This window comes from Nerophis ophidion, linkage group LG04, assembly GCF_033978795.1.
Source record: "Nerophis ophidion isolate RoL-2023_Sa linkage group LG04, RoL_Noph_v1.0, whole genome shotgun sequence".
Taxonomy (NCBI): Eukaryota; Metazoa; Chordata; class Actinopteri; order Syngnathiformes; family Syngnathidae; genus Nerophis; species Nerophis ophidion.
This window is the reverse complement of record NC_084614.1, coordinates 78,358,834-78,368,872: the sequence shown is the minus strand read 5'-3', so window position 1 is coordinate 78,368,872 and position 10,039 is coordinate 78,358,834. Positions and strand designations below refer to the sequence as shown.

The following is a 10,039-nucleotide window of genomic DNA, read 5'->3' as shown; positions in this document are numbered from 1 at the left end:
GAAGGTAGAGGCCTGACAAAGTGCAATCCTCGTCTCCAGGATGGAGTTGGACTCATAGGGCCTGATTTATTAAAGGTTTGCGTGTACTAAAACACGTGCAAACCCGATAGCACACGCAGAGCTGATCTACTAAACCTGTGCAAAGTGGATTGCGTCTCTTAAGTGAGCAGAATAAGGCGTGCAATACATTTTGGGTCTCTGTCTTCATTAACATGCAAAATATATGCTGATCATTAAAACTCCCACAATACTGGGAGAAAATGCGAATATAATTATTTATCACGCCCAATATGATTTATCAACACTCACCGCTGTCGTGCCAGCACTATTTAGTTTTTATTTAGTAACTGGGCACACTGACAGTTCCACACACGGCTGCAGGATCAGTGCTTGTGCTCCACAGACACACATTTTACAGATATCGTCTTTTCAGCAACATCATTTTATAGCTGCTAAAGGACTTAAGGGGCTAATTACAACCAATTTGATCGATGCGTTTTTGTGGCCTTTATTATTTTTTTAAATAATGTTCTTTTTTTCAATATACAAAACCCGAGACCAATGAAGTTGGGACGTTGTGTAAATGGTAAATAAAAACAGAAAACAGTGATTTACAAACCTTTTTCAACCCATATTCAATTGAATAGACTGCAAAGACATGATGCTAAACATTCAAACTGGAAACTTTATTTTTTGCAAGTATTAGCTCATTTGGAATTGCCTGCAACATGTTTGAAAAAATATGGCACATGTGGCAAAAAAGACTGAGAAAGTCGAGGAATGCTCATCAAACACTTATTTGAAACATCCCACAAGTGAACAGGCTAATTGGGAACAGGTGGGTGCCATGATTGGGTATAAAAGCAGCTTCCATGAAATGTTCGGTCATTCACAAACAAGGATGGGGCGAGGGTCACCACTTCATGAACAAATGTTTAAAAACAACATCTCTCAACTAGCTATTGCAAGGAATTTAGGGATTTCACCATCTGCGGTCCGTAATATAATCAAAAGGTTCAGAGAATCTGGGTAAATCCCTGCACGTAAGCAGCAAGGCTGAAAACAACATTGAATCCCCTTGACCTTCGATCCTTCAGGTGGTACTGCATCAAAAAGTGGCATCAGTGTGTAAAGGTTATCACCACATGGGCTCAGGAACACTTCAGAAAACCACTGTCAGTAACTACAGTTGGTTGCTACATCTGTAAGTACAAGTTAAAACTGTACTATTCAAAGCGAAAGCCAGTTATCAACAACACCCAGAAATTCTGCCAGCGTCGCTAAACCCGAGCTCATCCAAGATGAACTGATGTAAAGTGTAAAAGAGTTGTGTGGTCTGATGAGTCCACATTTCAAATTGTTTTCTGGAAACTGTGGCCGTTGTGTCCTCCAGATCAAAGAGGAAAAGAACCATGCAGATTGTTCTAGGGCAAAGTTCAAAAGCCAGCATCTGTGATGGTGTGGGGGTGTATTAGTGCCCAAGGCATGGGTAACTTACACATCTGTGAAGGCACCATTAATGCTGAAAGCTACATACAGGTTTTGGAGCAACATATGTTGTCATCCAAGCAACGTTATCATGGACGCCCCTGCTTATTTCAGCAAGACAATGCCAAGCCACGTGTTACAACAGCGTGGCTTCGTAGCAAAAGAGTGAGGGTACTGGACTGTTCTGCCTGTAGTCCAGACCTGTCTCCCATTGAAAATGTGTGGCACATTATGAAGCCTAAAAGACCACAACCGAGACCCTGGACTGTTGAACAACTTAAGCTGTTCATCAAGCAAGAATGGGAAATAATTCCACCTGGAAAGCTTCAAAAATGGGTCTCCTCTATCAGCCGGTCGGACACGTTGCACAAAGTGTCGCTTTATGCGGACGACTTGCTCCTATACATCTCAGATCCTGCTAGCTCACTCCCAGTAATCTTTAACATTTTGGAGCGGTTTGGCACACACTCTGGCTACAAACTTAATTACCAAAAAAGTGAACTGTTTCCGATCAATTCCTTAGCTAAACAGTTACCACGATCTTTAGCTGCATTCAAATGGGCACATGACGGGATCCATTACTTGGGAATCCGTATTACTCCGGCTATGTCTGAAATTTTTGACCTCTAATGGAAAAAATGGAGAAGGACTTTGCCCGCTGGTCTGTTTTACTATTATCTCTCGCTGACCGGATCAATCTGATCAAGATGATCTCTCTGCCTGAATTCCTTTACCTTTTCCAACATATCCCCATATTTATCACTAAATCATTCTTCGATAAATTAGACAAATCAATATGCAAATTTATACGGGGGGCCGGATCGGCCCGAATCCGCAAGTCGGTCCTACAATCTCCCAAATCTGAGGGAGGGCTTGCACTCCCCAATTTCAGACAGTACTATTGGGCGGCTAATGTACAGAAACTCCTATACTGGATGGACGGAGGCTCTCAGACCCTCCCGGCCTGGGTATCCCTTGAAACGGCAATCCCACACTTTTCATGACGTTCTTGCTTATGCTCACCACTCCCTTTTCCATTTAAACTTGAAGGCGCAAACACCATTGTATCGATCTCCATGAAAATATGGAACCAGCTAAGGAAACATTTGGGTTTTCAAGGCCCATCTATATTGACCCCGCTACTTAAAAAACAGTTATTTAAACCTTCCCGTACCGACCCCGCATTTATGACCTGGCACGATCACGGTATCACCACTGTGGAAGACCTCTATACAGACGGAGTGTTCTCATCCTTCGCTGAACTCTCTCCCAAATACGATTTGCCAAACTCCCACCTTTTTCCTTTTTTTCAGGTGAGGGACTTCGTAAAGAAGCAGTTCCCACACTTCCCAAATCGTCCTCCGGAAACTCTTATAGATACTTTGCTATCTCTGAGCCCAAATCATCAAAAATGTATCTCTGTGATAAATACCTCCTTAAGCTCAGTTGCTCCAAACTCTTTATCAGTGATAAGAGCCTCGTATATGTTTTATATATATATATAAATATATATATATATATATATACATATATAATTGACGGATGGATCTGAAGTTGATATGAAGACGTGTCTAAAGTAAACAGTAAGAAAAAAAATATATTTTTTTATTTCTAATGAGTAGGACACTTTTGGATCCCCAATAATTTCAGTAGGATTTTTTTGTGTGTGTCATTGCTAAAAAAAAAATAATAATACATTAAAATCAATATTTTTATTTGTTGAAATTTTTTAAGGCTCCAATTATTATATAATCTCAAATATTCCACTTTAAAATTCTATTGGGGGAAACTATTGCATATTTTGTGGGGTTTTTTTTCCATAACAAAACAGGGTTTTCTTTGACAAAAAGGGCATACAACTTAAATCTTTGAAAAGGTTATATTGACAGATAGACCTAATGTTGATCTACAGATTTAAACCTGGAATAATAATAATACAAAAATAATGACACATTTTAAATATTTTTTGGACCAAAATCCTTTGGGGTCCCTGGGATGAAGCCTGAGTGGAGGCCTAAATGTATATTTTTATACATATATTGAATATGTTATATAGCAAAGTAAAAGTTGTGTTTCTTATCTAAGTAAATGTAACTCGTTACTACTCACCTACGTGGATAAGTGTGTTCACCTTTGACAGGTACGACAAAATAAAAATAAAAATAAAAATGATCACCATCGAGTTTAGGTGACTTGAAACAAGCATGCATTCAATGTTTGGCTTTACCGTGTCTACTTTTACTTTCACTTTCTTTGATATTCTGCCAGCAGAAGCGTCTGCCTCACACTTTTCCCCCACGTTCAGCACTTTGGCCACAGCGAGTCCATCTCATGAAGGCTTTCTGCTGACTATTTTTACTCAGGATGAAACTTCCTGATGCAACCCTGGCCGGGAATCGAACCCATGCGAGGCAGATGCGTGTCCCGTTACCCCAGCAGGGACGCCTCACGCTTGGGAGACATAACGGAGGTGAAAGTTAAGACGTTGTTATATATTCAAATAACGAGGTAGCACACACGTTCAGTAACTTTTATATCTGACTGGGAGTAGCAGTAGCATACACTCTAGAGAGGGATCATCAACACTCATGTACAGCACTTGGTGAGCATGCTAAGTAGACACAACTCAACTACGGCAAGTCAGTCAGGACAAACAACGCTGAGTCAGCATGCACATTAATACACCACATCACCTCCCCTCATAGATCAAAGGCAATGCAAAATCAGTACACACTTTCAATACGGCAACATTCAATTCTTCAATGCTGTAATAAACAAACACAAAAATGTCACAGATGTTATACCAGATAGTGCATTCAAACTCAAATTCAACCCTCTTTAATAACAAATGAAAAACTCCCTTCTGAAAAGAATCAGTCCCTGTAACGCTGAGGTCGCCTGATAGTACGCTCTGAGCGTCTCAAAGTCACTGTCTCTGGGTCAGGCAGCACTGGCGGTTCCAACTCAAAAGCTGATGGTTCAGGTTCTGCGTAGTCCGTTCCGCTCAGCTGACTCAGTTTCACCTGCAGGCTCTGAATCTGGAGTATCAGGAAGGTAGCGAGGTCTCAGCTGATCTCCGTGACGCCGGTACACTTGGTCTGGTGTCTCGCCTTGCACTCGGTATGACGCTGGACCAGTCTGTTGTGTCACTACCCCAGGAATCCATTTGGGTTTCTCTCCTGCGGTGTTGCGCAGATACACAGAGTCATTTACATCAAACTGTCTCTCGGCAGCCTGACTGTCATGTTTCTCCTTCTGCTGATACTGTCTCTTTCTGACTCGTTCGGTGATGCTTGGTTTCAGGAAGTCCAAACGTGTTCGCACATGTCTTTTCAGGAACAAGTCCGCTGGTGACTCTCCAGTGGTGCTGTGGGGAGTAGTGCGATAGCGCAGCAGGATGTGTGATATATTGTCCTCAACACTCAGGTTCTGTCCAACAAGCTTTTTCATGCCTGCTTTAAAAATAGCAACATATTTGTAGCTGGATGTCTCGGCGCACCGGTCGTGTGAAGGACTCCATTCCTCTTTATGAACTGCTGAAACTCATCCGATGTGAACGTTGTCGCATTGTCTGTGACTATTTGTTCCGGCACACCGAATGATGCGAACAGTCTCTTAAGTCGTGTAATGGTTGCAGTGGATGGGATTTGTGCCATTTTGTAAACCTCCAGCCACTTAGAGTATGCATCAACCACAATCATGAACATGTGACCCAAGAACGGGCCTGCAAATTCAGTGTGTAGTCTTTTCCAAACCTCTCCAGGAAAATTCCCAGGGATGCAGCGGGACTTGGCGTGGCGTGCGCTGTTCCAGCTGGCAGGTCTCACACTGCTTGCAGACTCTCTCAGCATCCATATCTACATTTGGCCACCAGACATATTGTCTGCCAGGGTGTCCGTCGTGGATCTCTTTTAGCACTGCACCTCTCATTTTTGCAGGTACTATTACTCTTGTTCCCCATAGAACACACCCCTGTTCGACAGATAGCTCATCTCTCTTTCTGTAGTACACCCTCAGTTCATCTGGTATTTCTTTTGGCCATCCTTCCATGATGTACCTGTGCAGCTTTGAGAGCTCTGTGTCCTTTCGTGTAGCCTTGGAAATGTGTTTTTGCACTCATATAACATATAACAGTGCATTTATGCAAGCTGTCATTGTCTCTGTACCTGTATCTTTGGTCTCAGGCAGCGGAACACGAGACAGCCCGTCCACATTGCCGTGCTCCTCTGACCTGCGGTATGTCCTGTGGTAATCATACGCAGACAGTATGATGGCCCATCTCTGAATGCGCGCTGCTGCCATTGTAGGAAGTCTCTCATGTTCTCCAAACAGCGCGAGCAGGGGCTTGTGGTCGGATATTAAGCCAAACTTGCGCCCCCACAGATATTGATGGAACTTCTTCACACCAAACACCAGGCTCAATGCCTCTTTTTCTATCTGTGAATAGTTTTTCTCTGCCGGAGAGAGCGTGCGGGAAGCATAGGCTATTGGATGTTCATGCCCGTCTAGTGTTGTGTGCTGTATCACTGCTCCGATCCCATAAGCAGAAGCATCACATGCAAGCGAAAGCGGCAGACGTGGATCATAGTGAACCAGCACTTTGTCACTGGTCAAAAGCTCCTTGCATTTGCCAAAAGCACTCTGCTCCACCTCGCGCCATCTCCATTTAACTTTATCTTTCATTAGCCTGTAAAGTGGGGCCAAAATTGTGCTTTGCTGAGGCACAAAACGTCCATAGTAGTTCACTAGGCCCAGGAAAGCTCTGAGCACTTTGACATTTCTGGGTGCCGGAACATCATGTATGGCTATGACCTTATTTTTGGATGTGTAGACGCCTTTCCCGTCCAGCACATCCACCCATCCATCATCTTCCGCTTATCCAAGGTCGGGTCGCGGGGGCAACAGCCTAAGCAGGGAAACCCAGAATTCCCTCTCCCCAGCCACTTCGTCTAGCTCTTCCCGGGGGATCCCGAGGCGTTCCCAGGCCAGCGAGGAGACATAGTCTTCCCAACGTGTCCTGGGTCTTCTCCGTGGCCTCCTACCGGTTGGACGTGCCCTAAACACCTCCCTAGGGAGGCGTTCGGGTGGCATCCTGACCAGATGCCCGAACCACCTCATCTGGCTCCTCTCGATGTGAAGGAGCAGCGGCTTTACTTTGAGTTCCTCCCGGATGGCAGAGCTTCTCACCCTATCTCTAAGGGAGAGCCCCGCCACACGGCGGAGGAAACTCATTTGAGGTAGTTAAAAAGCTCCTCGGTGGCAAGGCCCCAGGGGTGGACGAGATCCGCCCGGAGTTCCTTAAGGCTCTGGATGCTGTGGGGCTGTCTTGGTTGACAAGACTTTGCAGCATCGCGTGGACATCGGGGGTGGTACCTCTGGATTGGCAGACCGGGGTGGTGGTTCCTCTCTTTAAGAAGGGGGACCGGAGGGTGTGTTCCAACTATCGTGGGATCACACTCCTCAGCCTTCCCGGTAAGGTTTATTCAGGTGTACTGGAGAGGAGGCTACGCCGGATAGTCGAACCTCGGATTTAGGAGGAACAGTATGGTTTTCGTCCTGGTCGTGGAACTGTGGACCAGCTCTATACTCTCGGCAGGGTTCTTGAGGGTGCATGGGAGTTTACCCAACCAGTCTACATGTGCTTTGTGGACTTGGAGAAGGCATTCGACCGTGTCCCTCGGGAAGTCCTGTGGGGAGTGCTCAGAGAGTATGGGGTATCGGACTGTCTTATTGTGGCGGTCCGCTCCCTGTACGATCAGTGCCAGAGTTTGGTCCGCATTCCCGGCAGTAAGTCGAACACATTTCCAGTGAGGGTTGGACTCCGCCAAGGCTGTCCTTTGTCACCGATTCTGTTCATAACTTTTATGGACAGAATTTCTAGGCGCAGTCAGGGCGTTGAGGGATTCCGGTTTGGTAACCGCAGGATTAGGTCTCTGCTTTTTGCAGATGATGTGGTCCTGATGGCTTCATCTGACCGGGATCTTCAGCTCTCGCTGGATCGGTTCGCAGCCGAGTGTGAAGCGACCGGAATGAGAATCAGCACCTCTAAGTCCGAGTCCATGGTTCTCGCCTGGAAAAGGGTGGAATGCCATCTCCGGGCTGGGGAGGAGACCCTGCCCCAAGTGGAGGAGTTCAAGTACCATGGAGTCTTGTTCACGAGTGAGGGAAGAGTGGATCGTGAGATCGACAGGCACATCGTCCAGCACATGTCCCAGATATTCAATCTGTGTCTTGCCGAAGTCACACTTTGACTTTTTCACTCTCATGCCGTTCTCTTGCAGTCTCTGTAAAACCTTGTCCAGGTTCACGAGAAGCTGGGCTTCATCTCGGCCCATAATCAATAAATCATGGAGATAAATTACCACATCAAGATCTTTCAACAGGTTCTCCATATTGCGTTGAAAAAATACTAACAGCTGAAGTGACACCGAGACAAAGTCTATTGTACACAAACAGTCCCTTGTGAGTATTCACTGTTGTATACTTTTTCGACTCTTCATCCAGGAGTACTTGTTGATAGGCTGCTGCTAGATCTATTTTAGAAAATATTTTTCCTCCACATAGTGCTGCTAACACCTCCTCAATTCTTGGTAGGGGGTACGTTTCAGCGTTTGTAGCCAAGTTCACAGTTATCTTGTAGTCGCCACACAAGCGAAGTCCTCCATCCCGCTTAAGCACTGGAACCACTGGAGCAGCCCAGTCACTGTGTTTCACTGGACTGATGACACCCTCCTTTTCTAGGCGCTGCAGCTCCTTTTCAACTTTTTCTTTCATGGCGAATGGCAGGACGCGGGGCTTTGTGGAACTTTGGGACTGCGTCAGGCTTTACAGAAATTGTGGCTTTAATGTCCTTTAATGTTCCAAGTTTATCCTTGAATACCTCATCATATTTAGCCAGCACTTCTTGGATTGATTTGGGCTTTTGTGCTGATGTTAAATTTTCAGCGACTGTGTTGATTGCGGCTGCTTTAATCATTTTCCACTTTAGCCTGATCTCATCTAGCCATTCTCTACCACACAGTGAAGGACTCTCACCTCCCACAACTATCAGTGGTAGGCTAGCAGTCTGATTTCCATAAGCCACTTTTGCCATAAACTGGCCTTTAACAGGAATTGGCTCCCCTGAGTCGCCCTTTAGCTTTACGCGGCTGCCCACTAGTGGTACATGTGAGAATGACTGCTCATAGACATCTTCTGAGATTATACTCATTCCTGATCCTGTGTCTATTTCCATCAGGACTTTCTTTCCATTTACATCAAATATGGCCTTGTATGGCTGTCGGCCTGCACCATTTGTGCTGAAAACAGTCAAAATATCACCAACATCATCTTCATTTTTGTCAGTTTGCACATAGCCTGTCCTTCAATCAATCAATCAATCAATGTTTACTTATATAGCCCTAAATCACTAGTGTCTCAAAGGGCTGCACAAACCACTACGACATCCTCGGTAGGCCCACATAAGGGCAAGGAAAACTCACACCCAGTGGGACGTCGGTGACAATGATGACTATAAGAACCTTGGAGAGGAGGAAAGCAATGGATGTCGAGCGGGTCTAACATGATACTGTGAAAGTTCAATCCATAATGGATCCAACACAGTCGCGAGAGTCCAGTCCAAAGCGGATCCAACACAGCAGCGAGAGTCCCGTTCACAGTGGAGCCAGCAGGAAACCATCCCAAGCGGAGGCGGATCAGCAGCGCAGAGATGTCCCCAGCCGATACACAGGCGAGCAGTACATGGCCACCGGATCGGACCGGACTCCCTCCACAAAGGAGAGTGGGACATAGAAGAAAAAGAAAAGAAACGGCAGATCAACTGGTCTAAAAAGGGAGTCTATTTAAAAGCTAGAGTATACAAATGAGTTTTAAGGTGAGACTTAAATGCTTCTACTGAGGTGGCATCTCGAACTGTTACCGGGAGGGCATTCCAGAGTACTGGAACCTGAAATGAAAAAGCTCTATAGCCCGCAGACTTTTTTTTGGGCTTTGGGAATCACTAATAAGCCGGAGTCCTTTGAACGCAGATTTCTTGCCGGGACATATGGTACAATACAATCGGCAAGATAGGATGGAGCTAGACCGTGTAGTATTTTATACGTAAGTAGTAAAACCTTAAAGTCACATCTTAAGTGCACAGGAAGCCAGTGCAGGTGAGCCAGTACAGGCGTAATGTGATCAAACTTTCTTGTTCTTGTCAAAAGTCTAGCAGCCGCATTTTGTACCAACTGTAATCTTTTAATGCTAGACATGGGGAGACCCGAAAATAATACGTTACAGTAGTCGAGGCGAGACGTAACAAACGCATGGATAATGATCTCAGCGTCTTTAGTGGACAAAATGGAGCGAATTTTAGCGATATTACGGAGATGAAAGAAGGCCGTTTTAGTAACGCTTTTAATGTGTGACTCAAAGGAGAGAGTTGGGTCGAAGATAATACCCAGATTCTTTACCGAGTCATCTTGTTTAATTGTTTGGTTGTCAAATGTTAGAGTTGTATTATTAAATAGAGGTCGGTGTCTGGCAGGACCGATAATCAGCATTTCTGTTT

At 45.1% G+C, this 10,039-nt stretch overlaps 1 pseudogene; it reads right to left on the bottom strand.

Moving 5' to 3' along the window:
* Window positions 1–4,361: 4,361 nt before the first annotated feature.
* Window positions 4,362–8,267, bottom strand: LOC133550477 (uncharacterized protein K02A2.6-like; annotated as a pseudogene).
* Between the last annotated feature and the right edge of the window lie 1,772 nt (window positions 8,268–10,039).